This window comes from Dendropsophus ebraccatus, chromosome 1 (genome assembly GCF_027789765.1).
Source record: "Dendropsophus ebraccatus isolate aDenEbr1 chromosome 1, aDenEbr1.pat, whole genome shotgun sequence".
NCBI classification, from domain to species: Eukaryota; Metazoa; Chordata; class Amphibia; order Anura; family Hylidae; genus Dendropsophus; species Dendropsophus ebraccatus.
This window is the reverse complement of record NC_091454.1, coordinates 42,832,709-42,848,454: the sequence shown is the minus strand read 5'-3', so window position 1 is coordinate 42,848,454 and position 15,746 is coordinate 42,832,709.

The window sequence follows — 15,746 nt, the reverse complement described above, 5'->3', positions numbered from 1 at the left end:
GCTCAGAAGGGAAGGAGCGCCAATTAGCATTTTCAGTGCAGATTTTTCTGAAGAAGTTTCTGAGCACCAGGTGCGTTTGCTGAGCCCCTGTAGTGTCAGCAGAATAGATTCCCCCCAAAAGTCACCACATCTTGGAAAGAGCACCCCTCAAAGAATTCATCTTGGGGTGTGGTGACCATTTTTACCCCACAGGTATTAGAGGAAAGTATTCAAAATTGGCCAGTAAAAATGAAAAACTCGAATTTTTCCAATAATATGTTGGTTTAGTTTGAAATTTCTCAATTTGACGAGGAACAGGAGAGAAAACGTACCCCAAAATCTGTAACGCAGGTTCTCCTGAGTAAAACGGTACCTCATATGTGGGCATAAACCACTGTATGGGCACACAGCAGGGCTCAGAAGGGAAGGAGCGCCAACTTACAGGAGCAAAACCGCAGCTAGTAATGGTTATTAGAATAGCGCAGTTACTAAAATAAAATAAAAAAAATGAGATTACAGGTAATGTGGGGTGGTTACGGGCCACCAGGGGTGGTTATGGGCAACCTGAGGTGGTTACAGGTAATCTGGGGTGGTTACGGACAACATGGGGTGGTCACGGGCAACCTGCTGTGGTTACAGGCAACGTGGGGTGGTTACAGGCAACGCGGGGTGGTTACGGGCAACGTGTGGTGGTTATGGGCAACGTGTGGTGTTCACGGGCAACCTGCTGTGGTTACGGCAACGTGGGGTGGTTACAGGCAACGTGGGCTGGTTACAGGCAACGTGGACTGGTTACAGGCAACGTGGGCTGGTTACAGGCAACGTGGGCTGGTTACAGGCAACGTGGGCTGGTAACGGGCAACGTGGGCTGGTTACGGGCAACCTGCTGTGCTTACAGACAATCTGGGGTGGATACGGGCAACGTGGGGTGGTTACGGGCAACCTGCAATGCTTACAGACAATCTGGGGTGGTTACAGGCAACGTTGGCTGGTTACGGGCAACCTGCAGTGCTTACAGACAATCTGAGGTGGATACGGGCAACGTGGGGTGGTTACGCGCAATCTGCAGTGCTTACTGACAATCTGGGGTGGTTACGGGCAACGTGGGGTGGTTACGGGCAATGTGGGGTGGTTACGGATAAACTGAAGTTCTTATAGGCAATCTGGGGTGGGTACCTGTAATCTGACATGGGCACCGCAATCTGGAGGGGGTCATTGGCAATTTGGGGTGGTCAGAGGCAAGGTGCGGTGGTCAGAGGCGACGTGCGGTGGTCAGAGGCGACGTGCGGTGGTCAGAGGCGACGTGTGGTGGTCAGAGGCGACGTGCGGTGGTCAGAGGCGACGTGCGGTGGTCAGAGGCATCGTGGCGTGGTCAGAGGCATCGTGGCGTGGTCAGAGGCATCGTGGCGTGGTCAGAGGCAACGCGCAGTGGTTACGTGCAATCTGGGGGGGTTACATGTAATCTGGCATGATTACGGGGAACCTGGGGGGGTTATGTGCAACCTGGAAGGGTTACAGACAATCTGGGATTGTTACTGATAAACTGAAGTGCTTATAGGTAATCTGGGGTGGGTACATGTAATTTGGGGTGGTTACGGGCAATCTGGAGGGGGTCACTGGCAATTTGCGGTGGTTACGGGCAACGTGCGGTGGTTACGGGCAACGTGCGGTGGTTACGGACAACGTGCGGTGGTTACGGGCAACGTGCGGTGGTTACGGGTAATCTGGGGAGGGGTTAGGGGTAATTTGGGAGTAAACTGCAATTATTACTATAATAAAAAGTGTGTGTTTTATTTTTTTGTATGTTTGTCACTTTTTGTACTTTACATATTCATTTTCACTGTATTACTATGATTACTGTGATATTTTCTATCTCAGTAATCATAGTTCAGTGACAGAGACCAAATTGGTCTCTGTCACTTTAAATTTTCAGAGTTGGCTGGTTGTGAAGCGCATGCGCACTTCATAACCAGCCAGGACGTCGAGGAGGAAGGAGCTCCGTGAATCCGGTGAGTATATGGGGAAGGGGGGGTGACTGGGGGACGGGGGTGACAGGGGGCGACTTGGGGGGTGGGGGGACATCACTTTTTATCCCCTGTCACCAATCATTTATGGTGACGGGATAAAAAGTGCCGGGAGCACATGGTACAAGCGATCAGCGGTATATAGTATATACCGCTGATCGCTTGTACCGGGACCCCACAGGGGGGTCCCCGATGACTGCCCCATGCTCTCCGCTACCTCCGGTGGCGGAGAGCATGGGGCTTTCATTCATTTTAACTTTTTAATCGCTGTGAACCGACGTCTTGGAAATGATGGCCGCCGGGGGAGGGGGGTTAGTTATCGGGGCACTAGGGGGGTCTGATCTGGGGTCTGATATACACTTATTTCATCTCCCCCCGCCGTAGATTCACGGCGGGGGGAGATGAAAGGCGGCGGCGGCACCGGTAATCCCCTTTACTGACGGCCGCCGCTATAACGTTAATAGCGGCGATCGTCGGTAAGGGGGGGGGGCCGGGACGGACCTCACACACTGCCCCAACCCCTCAGCTACCTCCGGTAGCCGGGGGGATGGGGTGGGGGCCGTCCCGGCCCCGCAGCCTTATTCTCTGCCATCGCCGTAAAAAGCTGATGGCAGCAGAATAAGGACCATTAGTGACCGCCGTAGAAAGCCGTATCGGCGGTCACTAAGGGGTTAAAGAGTCACTGTCGTTTTTTTTTTTTTTTTTTTTTCAGAAATCAATAGTCCAGGCGATTTTAAGAAACTTTGTAATTGGGTTTATTAGCCAAATCTGCCGTTATCTGCATGTAAAAAGCCTTTTCCCAGGTCCCCCCCTCCTTCCTCTTTTTCATCCGCTCCAAAAAATCTGAAAATTGTGACTTGTTGCAGGAGTCGTACCCTGTCTGCTCTAGGGAGAGGGGAGGAGGAAGGAGGGAGTTAGCCGGCAGCTGAAAGCAGATAACAGAGGATTACAGGCATGGAGCCGGGTGACAGCTGTAATCTGAGCTCAGACAGGTCACTGGTGATGGTCAGAAGAGATAACGGTGAGGGATTTGTAGATTAACTCTTTGTTGTCCTGTTTTGGTCTTTTCTTTAGCTCTCTCCATAGGAGAACAATGAAGACAGGGGGGAGAGCTTCAAACTGCTTTTTCATGATAAAAATGCATTTTTCGGATAATAAACCCAATTACAAAGTTTCTTAAAATCGCCTGGACTATTGATTTCTGCAAAAAAAAAATTCACGACAGTGACACTTTAAGGGCGTCTTCTAAGCAGGAGATTTAAGAGAGACCTGTCATCGGAGCATCGGACTAATCTCTGGGAGCACGCTCACGGCTTCGGACAAAGATATCTCGGGAGCGGGACTTCTCGGAAGCGGTAAGTATATGGGTTTGCATCGGGGGGGGGGGAGGTCAGCCGTGCTCTGTCCCGGCACAGGTTCCCTTTAAAGGGGTTATCCAGTGCTACAAAAACATGGCCACTTTCTTTCAGAGACAACCCAACTCTTGTCTCCAGTTCAGGTGCAGTTTGCAATTAAAGGGGTTATCCAGCGCTACAAAAACATGGCCACTTTTCCCCCTACTGTTGTCTCCAGTTCAGGTGTGGTTTGCAAATAAGCTCCATTTACTTCAATGGAACTGAGTTTCAAAACCCCACCCAAACTGGAGACAACAGTAGGGGGAAAGTGGCCATGTTTTTGTTGCGCTGGATAACCCCTTTAAGCTCCATCCACCTTAATGGAACTGAGCAGCAAAACCTTGCCCAAGTTGGAGACAAGAGTAGGGCTTTGTCACTGGAAGAAAGTGGCCATGTTTATTTTTGTAGCGCTGGATAACCCCTTTAATTATCTCAAAAACTAGATGATCAAATAAATAAAGATACTAATACAGTACAAATAAAATATGGATGCATATACGTCTTCAAAGGAAATGGATGAATGTAGCACATGCTGTGTTTTATTTTATAATGTGAACACCTCTATAGATTAACATTAGTTCTAGATTATGGTCTACAAAACAGGTCTTAGGCCTTATACGCACTTTCCGTGTTTCATGGAAGTGCCGTCTGCGAAAGGCCTGACATGGAGTTCACCTCCCCCTGGCATCATTTGTCAATATGCTGCTGGGAGTGGGGAAAGTTTTTTGAATATTCGTGCCACTGTAATGAAGCAGCCGTGCAGTTTTCATGCTTTTTTGAGCATTCCTCAGTAAAGTCAATGAGAGCTAAAAACCAGACATTTTTGGGGTGGCATTTTCTTTGTAAAAACTAGTGATGAGCGAGTACTAAAATGGTTGGGTGCTTGTTACTCGAGACGAATATCTCCTGATACTCGAGTGCTAGTTTCGAGTAACGAACCCCATAGAAGTCAATGGCAGACTCAAGCATATTTGCAGGAAACCCAAGTTCGGTAGGGGGAAGGTCGTGTGAAAACCTGTCAACCTCAGAAAATGATGGAAACACCACGGAAATGGACAGGAAACAGCAGGGGCAGCATGTATGCATGCCTCTGAGGCTGCCTAATGGCACCATTATGCCTAATTTTGTGCAACAGCCTGGTTAAAACAGAGGTAGGCATATGGACCACCCAAAAATTCAGCCTGATACAGCATGGCAGTGAGAACACAGGGAACCATTAAAACAGAGGTAGCATATCATGAACCAGCCAAAAATTCAGCCTGACACAGCATGGCGGTGAGGACAGAGTGAACAAGGTAGAAGCGGTAGCCAGTCAGCCTTCCAAAAATTATACCAGGCCTAGCATGGCAGTGAGGAAGCAAGTGAGCCTCCCAAAAATTAGGGCAGACACAATATGGCATTGAGCACACAGAGAACCATTAAAAGTGAGTGAGGAAGCAAGTGAGCCTCCCCAAAATTAGGCCAGACACTACATGGCATTGAGCACACAGAGAACTCCCGGGAGCAGCAGTAGTCAACATGGATGCCAGTGAAAGCCCTGCAGTAGTCAACATGGATGCCAGTTAATGCCCAGCAGTAGCCAACATGGAGGCAAGGGCAGGCACAGCAGTAGTCAACATGGATGCCAGTAAAGGCCCAGCAGTAGTCAACATGGATGCCAGTTAAGGCCCAGCAGTAGCCAACATGAAGGCAAAGGCAGGCACAGCAGTAGTCCACATGGATGCCAGTTAGGGCCCAGCAGTAGCCAACATGGATGCCAGTTAAGGCCCAGCAGTAGCCAACATGGAGGCAAGGGCAGGCACAGCAGTAGTCAACATGCATGCCAGTAAAAGCCCAGCAGTAGTCAACATGGATGCCAGTGATGGCCCAGCAGTAGCCAACATGGAGGCAAGGGCAGGCACACCAGTAGTCAACATGGATGCCAGTAAAGGCCCAGCAGTAGTCAACCTGGATGTCCATTACTGCTCTGGTCAATCCTGCCTTAAAAACGGCTACAACATCAAGAAAAGGTAGAAGGTACTGGTGAAAGAATGGCAGAGGACACCCGTAAGATAAGATGACATCCACAGTAGTAACGACGACCTGATTCCCTATCAGTTAAAGGGAACAACTTCCATATCACATACCTAGGAATTAAAGTTGGTAGATCCCCATCTCCATGTACAACTTAAAGGACAATTCCCGCGGGACCCCTCCCCCCCCAAAAAAAAAAAAAAAACACAGACACCATACTCACCATCCCTCCGGTGACGATCGCCACTCCATTCGCCCGCCGTCCGCCTCACCGTCACCGCCGTCCAGCGATGTCTCTGATTTCCGGGTCCTGGGGATGGTAAAGGCAACCTCAGCCAATCAGGGCTGACGAAGCTGGAAGCCATGTGATGCGCTCCAGCCAATGAAAAGGCTGCAGCCTTTTCCGTCCCATTCACTCTCTATGAAGACGCCGAGGAGGAAGAAGACCCGGACCGCCCCCCGGCTCTGACGTCGTCGTCACCAGATGCCGCCCGGGAGAAGAGGACCGTGACGATCGTAATAGGTAATGTATATATTCTTTAACTTCCGGGCGGGGGGGTCGGGGGTCCGAAAGTGGAAGAAGGGGGCCAGACCGGGTATTTAACCACATTACAAAGTTATATAACTTTGTAATGTGTGTTAAATAAGCTAAAAAAAATTTTCGTGGGAGTTGTCCTTTAAACTATCCACCAGTCATCAAGAAAGTGTCACAAGAACTTACTAGATGGGCCTCCCTTCCCCTTTCACTGATTGGCCGTATTCACCTCCTCTAAAGGATTTCCTTCCCCAAGCTTCTTTATCCCATGCAAACTATCCCCCTTCGACACGTGGATCACAATAAAATACGAAGCAGCTTCGTGAAATTCATATGGCAGGGAAAGAGGCCGCGTATTTCATACGAGACGTTATGCCTGTCTAAATTTGCAGGAGGAGCACAGTTACCACAAATAAGGATGTATAACCTTGCGGCCATGTTTCGACATGTCAGGGATTGGATCCTACACACTAATTTCCACTCCAACTATGTCCTAGAGTCCAAGCTAGTTTCACTGTGGTCTCTTGCGGCATTACTGCATTCTAAATATGCAGCCCTGCCTGGGTGTGTCCGATCCAATCCACTTCTCATCGATACTATTTCCACCTGGAAACAAGTCAGAAAACTGTATAACCCACCTTTTACAGTTTCCAAATATAGCCCTTTATGGGACTCCCCGGCCTTCCCCATGGCTCGACTAATAAATTTTTCCAGGAATGGAAAGACCACGATGTGAACTGCTTTGGGGACCTCTTGGATCCCTCTCTAGGGAAATTCCTATCCTGGGATGACTGCTCCTCCAAATTCAGACTGGCCCCGACGCAATCTTGGCAATATATACAACTGAAATCCCATTTTAGGGCGTTGGCCTCCCAATGCGAGAAGCTAGGAAAAAAGACTACTTTTGATTCCCTTATAGGACCGTCGAGCAGACATGACTCTGTCGGACATTTACAAAAATCTAATAGACTTGCATCTCAAACCAGTGGAGCACAAAGCCCTAAGTAGGTGGCTGCCCTCCTTCCAAACCGAAGACCTACCTGACAAACTAAAGAAAGGCATTTTATATGTTAGACAGGCAACTCCTAGCGAAACACTAAGGGAGACTCATCTCCGAATGAGACATAAAGCCACATATGCATTCAACATTGCTTTCAGGGATACTCAGATAGTACATTTAGATTAATGTCCCAAGTGCAAAATGCCTAGGGCAGACCTGCTTCATAGCATGTGGCAGTGCCAGCAGATCCAAGAGGTTTGGCAGGCTGTACAACATTTTATTAAGAAGGTGTGTCACACCCATATCTCTCTTGACCCTCTCACCTATATTTTCCATTATATCCCCAAGGACGCCTCAGACCCTTCCTCCCCGCTAATAGCCCACAAGGGAATACATTAGTTTTTACTGGCATCCCTCAAAGCATATTGCGCCACTGGCTGCAACCCACCACCCCCAAGATTGAGGAAATTCAAGAGTGTATGGATTCACTATGAGCTGACAACAACTTTAAAGGAGAAGTCCGGCCAAAATTTTTTTTTTATATGTTATTACTTATGAAAAGTAATACAATTTTCTAATGTACATTAATTATGGGAAATGCTCATATACTGCTATCAGGAAGTGTTAGAATTAACAGAAGCAGTGACGTCACGACGAAAGGTGTAAATCCTATGGAGTGTCCAGCAGGGGGCGCTCTTTATATAGAAGTCAATGAGTACCATTGACTTCTATATATAGTGCGCCCCTGCTGGACACTCCATAGGAATTACAGTGTATGTAATGTTATGTTATGCACTGTACTTTTGGGGACTTCATGAATACATTTATAGAATACTTTGGGGAGCAAGTTTCCTTGCTCCCCAAAGTATCCCATAAATGTATTCAATGAATAGATTTGCAGGGCACCGAGCAGGGAGGGAGAGCTGTGCCATCTACCTCCCCCTCCCTGCTCGGTGCTGGGAACATATACAAAGTACTACTCCCCCATTATCTGCAGATAATGGGGGAGTAGTACCTGTGCTATGCCTATCATCGCCGCTCACACAGGGGCTGCCTCTGACTGCCGCTCACTCCCACCCACCCGCCCGCGCCGCTACTCACTATCCGGCCGGCCGTTCACTCCCACCCGCCCGCGCCGCTCCTCACTATCCCTGACTCCCGCCCGCACGCCCAGTTCCTTACCGCTCCTCACATTATCTGGCCGCCACTCTCTGCTCATGCCTGACGGCCGCGTCAGCCCGCCCCCACCCTGGCCGGGGACACCAGGAAGTGCCGTGCTCCCGGCCGGGGTGGGGGCGGGCTGACGCGGCCGTCATGCATGAGCAGAGAGTGGCGGCCAGATAATGTGAGGAGCGGTAAGGAACTGGGCGTGCGGGCGGGAGTCAGGGATAGTGAGGAGCGGCCGGCCGGATAGTGAGTAGCGGCGCGGGCGGGTGGGAGTGAGCGGCCGGCCGGATAGTGAGTAGCGGCGCGGCAGCCCCTGTGTGAGCGGCGATGATAGGCATAGCACAGGTACTACTCCCCCATTATCTGCAGATAATGGGGGAGTAGTACTTTGTATATGTTCCCAGCACCAAGCAGGGAGGGGGAGGTAGATGGCACTCCTCTCCCTCCCTGCTCGGTGCCCTGCAAATCTATTCATTGAATACATTTATGGGATACTTTGGGGAGCAAGGACACTTGTTCCCCAAAGTATTCTATAAATGTATTCATGAAGTCCCCAAAAGTATAGTGCATAACATATTACATACACTGTAATTCCTATGGAGTGTCCAGCAGGGGCGCACTATATATAGAAGTCAATGGTACTCATTGACTTCTATATAAAGAGCGCCCCCTGCTGCTCACTCCATAGGAATTACACCTCTCGTCGTGACGTCACTGCTTCTGAGATAATTCTAACACTTCCTGATACACTAAATTAAGGGAAATAGCAGTATATGAGCATTTCCCATAATTAATGTACATTATAAAATTGTATAACTTTTCATAAGTAATAACATATAAAAAAATAATTTTGGCCGGACTTCTCCTTTAAGGGACAAAGAACAATCTGCTAAATCGTTCTTCGGCAAATGGAAGAGCTATATTCAGACTTGGCAATCAGACGAGAGGAGGAGACAATTAATGTATAACTTAAGGCTGACTTCTTAGTATTGCCAGGCGGATCTTAAAGGGAACCAATCACCTCAAAAACGCATATATAGCTTTTTAAATGTGCTGTTAGAGCACACAGCACACTTTCCATACAGGTTTCTATATACTCCCTGCCTCCCCCGTGTAATCCATAAAGTAACTTTATAAAACTGGCGCCCGGTATGCAAATTACATCAGGTAGTCACCTGGGCGGTGTTCGGCTAGATGGTAGTCACAGTCAGTCCGGGTCCCCTGGGCGTTCTTCGGCGGTAATCACGCCCCTCTGGGCGTGATTCAAATCACCCAGTAGCTCCGACGTCACTCGGGAGAGCGCCGTGCACAACGTCGGCGCACTATGTTCTTAAGCCGCCGCACATGCGCAGTACAGCCGCTCCCATTCAGGCTGTACTGCGCCTGTGCAGAATAGCCGCAAACTCAGTGTGAGCAGGAGTTCGAGGCTATTCTGCACAGGCGCAGTACAGCCTGAATGGAAGCGGCTGTACTGCGCATGCGCGGCGGCGTAAGAACATAGGCGCGCCGACGTCGTGCACAGCACGCTCCCGAGTGACGTCGGAGCTACCGGGTGATTTGAATCACGCCCAGAGGGGCGTGATTACCGCCGAAGAATGCCCAGGGGACCCGGACTGACTGTGACTACCATCTAGCCGAACACCGCCCAGGTGACTACCTGATGTAATTTGCATACCGGGCGCCAGTTTTATAAAGTTACTTTATGGATTACACGGGGGAGGCAGGGAGTATATAGAAACATGTATGGAAAGTGTGCTATGTGCTCTAACAGCACATTTAAAAAGCTATATATGCGTTTTTGAGGTGATTGGTTCCCTTTAGGGACTCGCTGGGCAATCTCAGGCTTCCGGATGCATGGCATCCACCAGGTATCACATGAGGTCAGCGTGCTGTGTCTATACATTTATGCACTTACATACTCACCTACTTACCTACTTGCTTCCGTAACTTCTTTCATCCTCTCTTGGTCATTTGCCCAGTACTGGGCCACTGCCTAATTACCGCGCACATACGGATGTTCTTAAGGGGCACAAACACACACAAGATGAGGAGTTGAAAAATGTTTTGTTTACCTTAGACCTTGCACACTTAAGGCTGGATGGCCTAGTTATTTCAGTTCCTTTTTTTTGTTTCTCGGTTCAGTAATGGCGGTTTTGGTTTATACCGTCATTACCATGTTATAAGGTTAATTTTATCCGAAGTTAGATCTCCTTAGATAGGTGTATATATGACCAGCCGCAATAATAGATGGTACCTATAGGGTGACACATTGCACCTTGTCCTACTGTATAGTGTTATGGAGTCATCCCAATGATACAATTCTACTGTTCATTCTCAGAAATTGTGGCTACTCTAATGACATGTATACCTTGTTTATTTTGTAAAACTAATAAAATATGTTTTTTTTAAAAAAGATGACATCCACAGATAATATGGTTTGAAATGGAGAAGACAAGAAAGGTAAATTGAATTTGACTGTAGCAGTTGGGGTAACATTCCCTGCATCATGTGACTCACCACATCCCCCCCCACCACCACCACCATTGTTTTGAGTTTGAATTTGACTGTAGCAGTTGGGGTAAGTTTAACTGGTTGACTTGCGGAAATGCACACAGATGCGGTGCACCTTGGGGTAAGTTTTAAGGAAGCGCAGCAATACTAGGTTGAAGACGTGGGCCAGGCATGGTACATGTGTAAGGCTGCCGAGTTGCACAGCCACCACCAGGTTCCGCCCCTTGTCACACGCAGCCAAGCTCACTGCTAATTACAAACGAACCCGGGTGCTGACAGCTAACTGGCTAGGCCCGCTGTCAGTCACCATCAAGGGTACACCTGATGCCTCTCAACCGGGGGTGGTGAGGCCACGGCTAGACCAAAAAAAATAAAATAAAACGGCTGGTTGGCGGGGGCACGATTGGCGGGCCCCCGGCAACCAGTCCCGCTCCTCCGCAGACGTAGTGTGAGAGAGACGTAGTGTCAGAACATGGCAGTGAGAATACAGAGAACCATTAAAAGTGAGTGAGGAAGCAAGTGAGCCTCCCAAAAATTAGGCCAGACACAGAATGGCATTGAGCACACAAAGAACCATTAAAACTAAGTGAGGAAGCAAGTGAGCCTCCCAAAAATTAGGCCAGACACAGCATGGCAGTGAGCACACAGAGAAGCATTAACCCCTAGCCGCACCAGGGAGTTACTGTACATCCTGGCAGGAGGTTACTTTCCGCACCAGGACGTACAATAACTTCCCGGCTCCCAGTGCTCACTGTTTACATAAACAGTGACCGGGAGCCGCGACTAAACTGTCAGCTGATAGCTGACAGTTTAGTGTAGCTGCTGCAGGACCCCCTGAAGGGGTCCAGCACAGACGATCACCAGCATCAGTGGATCGGTACCGGTGAAGCAAGCATTAAACCCCCGGGTCCCGGTCTCTGCCTAGTTCCGGGATCAGGGGGAAGCTGCTGCCGCGCTGTCCCGCCCCCCGCTGCCATGTCTGCCGATCCTTGTGTGTGTCCCCCCTCCCCCCGCGCTGTGTGTCCCCTAAGTGATCCTCAGTCCCCCACTGCCGTGTTCCCCCGCTAATGTGTCCCCGGAAGATCCTCAGTCCCCTGCTGCAGTGTTCCCCCACTGTGGCGTTCTCTGATCTTGCTGCCGCCCCCCTGATTTCCCCCCCCCTGGTGCCGCCAATACCCATGCTTCGCCGCCGCTGCCACTGTGCCGGAGACTCACAGCAGATGTCTCTCCTTCCCCCTCCTCCTCGCAGAACTGGCTCCCCGGATCCCGTAGCTCAGAGTGAGTTCCGGGATCGGGGAGCCAGTGCTGCGAGGAGGAGGGGGAAGGAGCAATCTCTGCTGTGACCCCATCCTGCTGCAGCAGCATGGTACATGCTGCTATATACTGTGATTGGCAGCTCTGTGATCAGAGCTGCCAATCACAGTATCTGATCGTGGCAGAGCATGGATGCAGGCTCTGACCCCTTACTTTGTGAGGAGATCAAAGCCTGCATCCATATACTGTAAAACACACACACACACACACACACACACACACACATAATAAAAAGTACCCCCTCCCCTGTGATCTCCCAGTAATAAGGGAGATCTTAGTGTCCGTCAGTCAGCGAAAGTTAGTTAGCGTCCGTTAGTAAGCGCCAGTCTGCGTCCGTTAGTGTCAGTCAGCGTCCGTTAGTAAGCTTCAGTCAGCATCAGTAAGCGCCAGCATCCGTTAGTAAGCGTCAGTCAGCGTCCGTTAGTAAGCGTCAGTCAGCGTCCGTTAGTAAGCGCGTGTCAGTCTGTGTCCGTTAGTAAGCGTCAGTGTCAGCCAGTGTCCGTTAGTAGGAGTCAGTGTCAGTTGGCGTCCATTAGTAAGTGTCAGTCAACATCCGTTTGTAAGAGTTAGTCAGCCTCTGTTAATAAGTGTCAGTGTCAGTCAGAGTCCGTTAGTAATCGTAAGTCAGCATCCATTAGTCAGTCAGAATCCGTAAGTAAGCGTCAGTCAGAGTCCGTTAGTAATCGTAAGTCAGCATCCATTAGTCAGTCAGCATCCGTAAGTAAGTGTCGGTCAGTGTCTGTTAGTAAGTGTCAGTAAACTTCTGTGCACACACAGACATAGGTGCTCCCTCTCTTCTGAGCCCTTTTGTGAGCCCGTACAATACTTTCTGTTCACAAATGGGGTATTTCTGTGCTCAGGAGAAATTGCTTTACAAATATTGGGGGGCTTTTTCTCCTCCAAGCTTTTTGAAATTTTGAAAAATGTGGGGTTTCACCAATGTATAAGTGTGAAAAATGTGATTTTTCATTTTCACGGCCCTTTTTTGCAAAAAACTGTGAAAAATCTGTAGGGTCCAAATGCCCACTGTACCCCTTGTTACATTCCTTAAGGGGTGTAGTTTTCAAAATGGGGTCACTTGTGGGGGGTTTCCACTGTCTCGGCACTAGGGGGGCTTTGTAACTGTAACATGGTCTCCTACATTTATTCCAGCCAAATCCACACTCCAAAATTTAAAAAGAGTGCTCCTTCTCTTCTGAGCCGTGTTGTGCGCCCACACAACACTTTATGTCCACAAGTGGGGTATTGATAAAAACTGCAGATTCAGAGGAATAAATGTTTTATTGCATTTCACTTTTTATAGCTGTGCGGTATGAAAGAAATAGAATTGAATTGGAATGTCTGCAAAGAAAATGGAAATTTTTACTTTTCACACTTTGCAGTTATTACTGTGAAATGCCTAAAAGGTTAAAAACTGTTTTAAATGTCAATTTGAATACTTCAAAGGGTGAAGAGTTCAAAATGGGGTGAATTATGGGGGTTTCTAATATCCAGGCCTCTAGAATATGCTCCAAAACTGAACTGGACCCTAAAAAATTCTGAGTTAAAATTTTCACAAAAATTTAGAAAATTGCTACCAAACAATTACGGCCTCTAAAATCCAAAAAAAGTTAACGCATGTTCACCAAATGCTGCCAACATAAAGTAGTCATGTTATAGATATGAATTAATCAATAATTTATGTGGTATAACTATCTTCCTTATTGGCAGAGACTTTCAAATTTATTTTGGAGTTTTTCTCAAAAAAAGTTAAAGGTATCGGCCCAAATGTACCACTAACATAAAGTGGAACATGTCACGAAAAAACTGTCTTGGAACCACAAGGATCGGTAAAAGCATTCCAGAGTTATTGATATATAAAGTGACACATGTCATATTTGAAAAATTTGGCCGTGTCATAAACACCAAAACTGGCTGTGTCCCCTAAGGGTTAAAAGTGAGTGATGAAGCAAGTGAGCCTCCCAAAAATTAGGCCAGACAAAGCATGGCATTGAGCACACAGAGAACCATTAAAAGTGTGAGGAAGTGAGCCTCCCAAAAATTAGGCCAGACACAGCATGGCAGTAAGCACATAAAGAACCATTAAAAGTGAGTGATGAAGCAAGTGAGCCTCCCAAAAATTAGGCCAGACACAGCATGGCATTGAGCACACAGAGAACCATTAAAAGTTAGTGAGGAAGCGAGTGAGCCTACCAAAAATTGGAGTGAGTCCAGGGGCTGGGATATTTAGTGGACTTGAACCTGGGTGCTGACAGCTAACTGGCTACGCCAGTTGTCAGTCACCGTCAAGGGTACACCTGATGCCTCTCGACCGGGGGTGGTGAGGCCACGGCTAGAACAATAAAAATAAAACAGCTGGCTGGTTGGCGGGGGCGCGATCGGCGGGCCCCCGGCAACCAGTCCCGCTCCTCCGCAGACGTAGTGTGACATCAGAGCATGGTAAGTGAGTGAGGAAGCAATTGAGCCTCCCAATAATTAGGCCAGACCCTGCATTGCGGAAGAAGACTTGACTGTTGGCTGAGAATTGAAGGAGGAGGAGGAGAGGAGATACAAAGAATCTTCATGTTGAGCTGCTTCCCCCGGGTGGACAGTTGAATTCAGGTGAAATCCAGGCTTTGTTCATTTTTATAAACGTCAGCCTGTCAGCGCTGTCAGTTGATAGGCGGGTGCGCTTATCAGTGATGACGGCACCAGCTGCACTGAAGACCCGCTCTGACAACACGCTAGCGGCAGGCAGGACCGGTTTTAGACTAGATGTGGCCCTGGGCAAAGTTGAAGGTGGGGCCCCAAATGCTGAAATATTTTAGCAACAATTTAAGGTCCCCATACATGTTACTCTTTTGTTGGTGGTACCTGTTGCTCCTGGTGGGTTTGGCCATCAGCGTAAGGTGTATGGGGCTCTCTGGACAGTCCTCTGACAGATGATATCAGTGGACATAGGGGGTCAAGCTTGATGGAAAATCAACGCCCAACCTCTTTGTTCTCAGAGAGATAAGCCGCCATCAGATCTGTATGGCTATGGCTTTTCCCTCTCATAGAGAACACAGGAACACTCAGATGTGCCAAATTTCTGTGTATGGGGAGGACGGGACCGGATGGGACAGATAATTGTCAGCTGAAGGATTGTTCAGCCAGCAGTTATTGGAAGTGTACGGCCACTTTTAAGGCTGTATTACACGGCCTGATATTCTGCAGAAGTGAGCGCCAATCGGGTAGAATGGAGCTCGCTTAGAGAGCCTACTACATGGCTCTTTTATGATGCAGCAAAAGCTATGGAGGAGATTTATCAAACTGGTGTAAAGAAGAATTGGCTCAGTTGCCCCTAGCAACCAATCAGATTCCACCATCTTAGAATGTGAGTAATGAATGGTGGAATCTGATTGGTTGCTAGGGGCAACGGAGCCAGTTTCACTTTACACCATGTTTGATAAATCTCCCCCTATGTGTATATATACAGTATATCATTAGTGATGTGTGTGCAATCCTTGCTGTATAAAGTAAACAATAAAGATATATACTACCGGATCACGTTCCCCGGTGCCCTCTGGCCTTCTCTGTGATATATACTACCTGATCATGTTCCCCAGTGTCCCCACAGAGCGATAGCGTCCTGATTCGGACTATTTTCGCTCCATGTATTAGGCCCCTTACTCAGTTCAGAAGGTTACATGCCGGGACTGCCGCTATATGCCAGGACTGCCCCTACATGTCAGGACTGCCACTATATGCCAGGACTGCCCCTACATGTCAGGACTGCCCATACATTCTGGGACTGCCGCTACATGCCGGGACTGCCGCTACATTCTGGG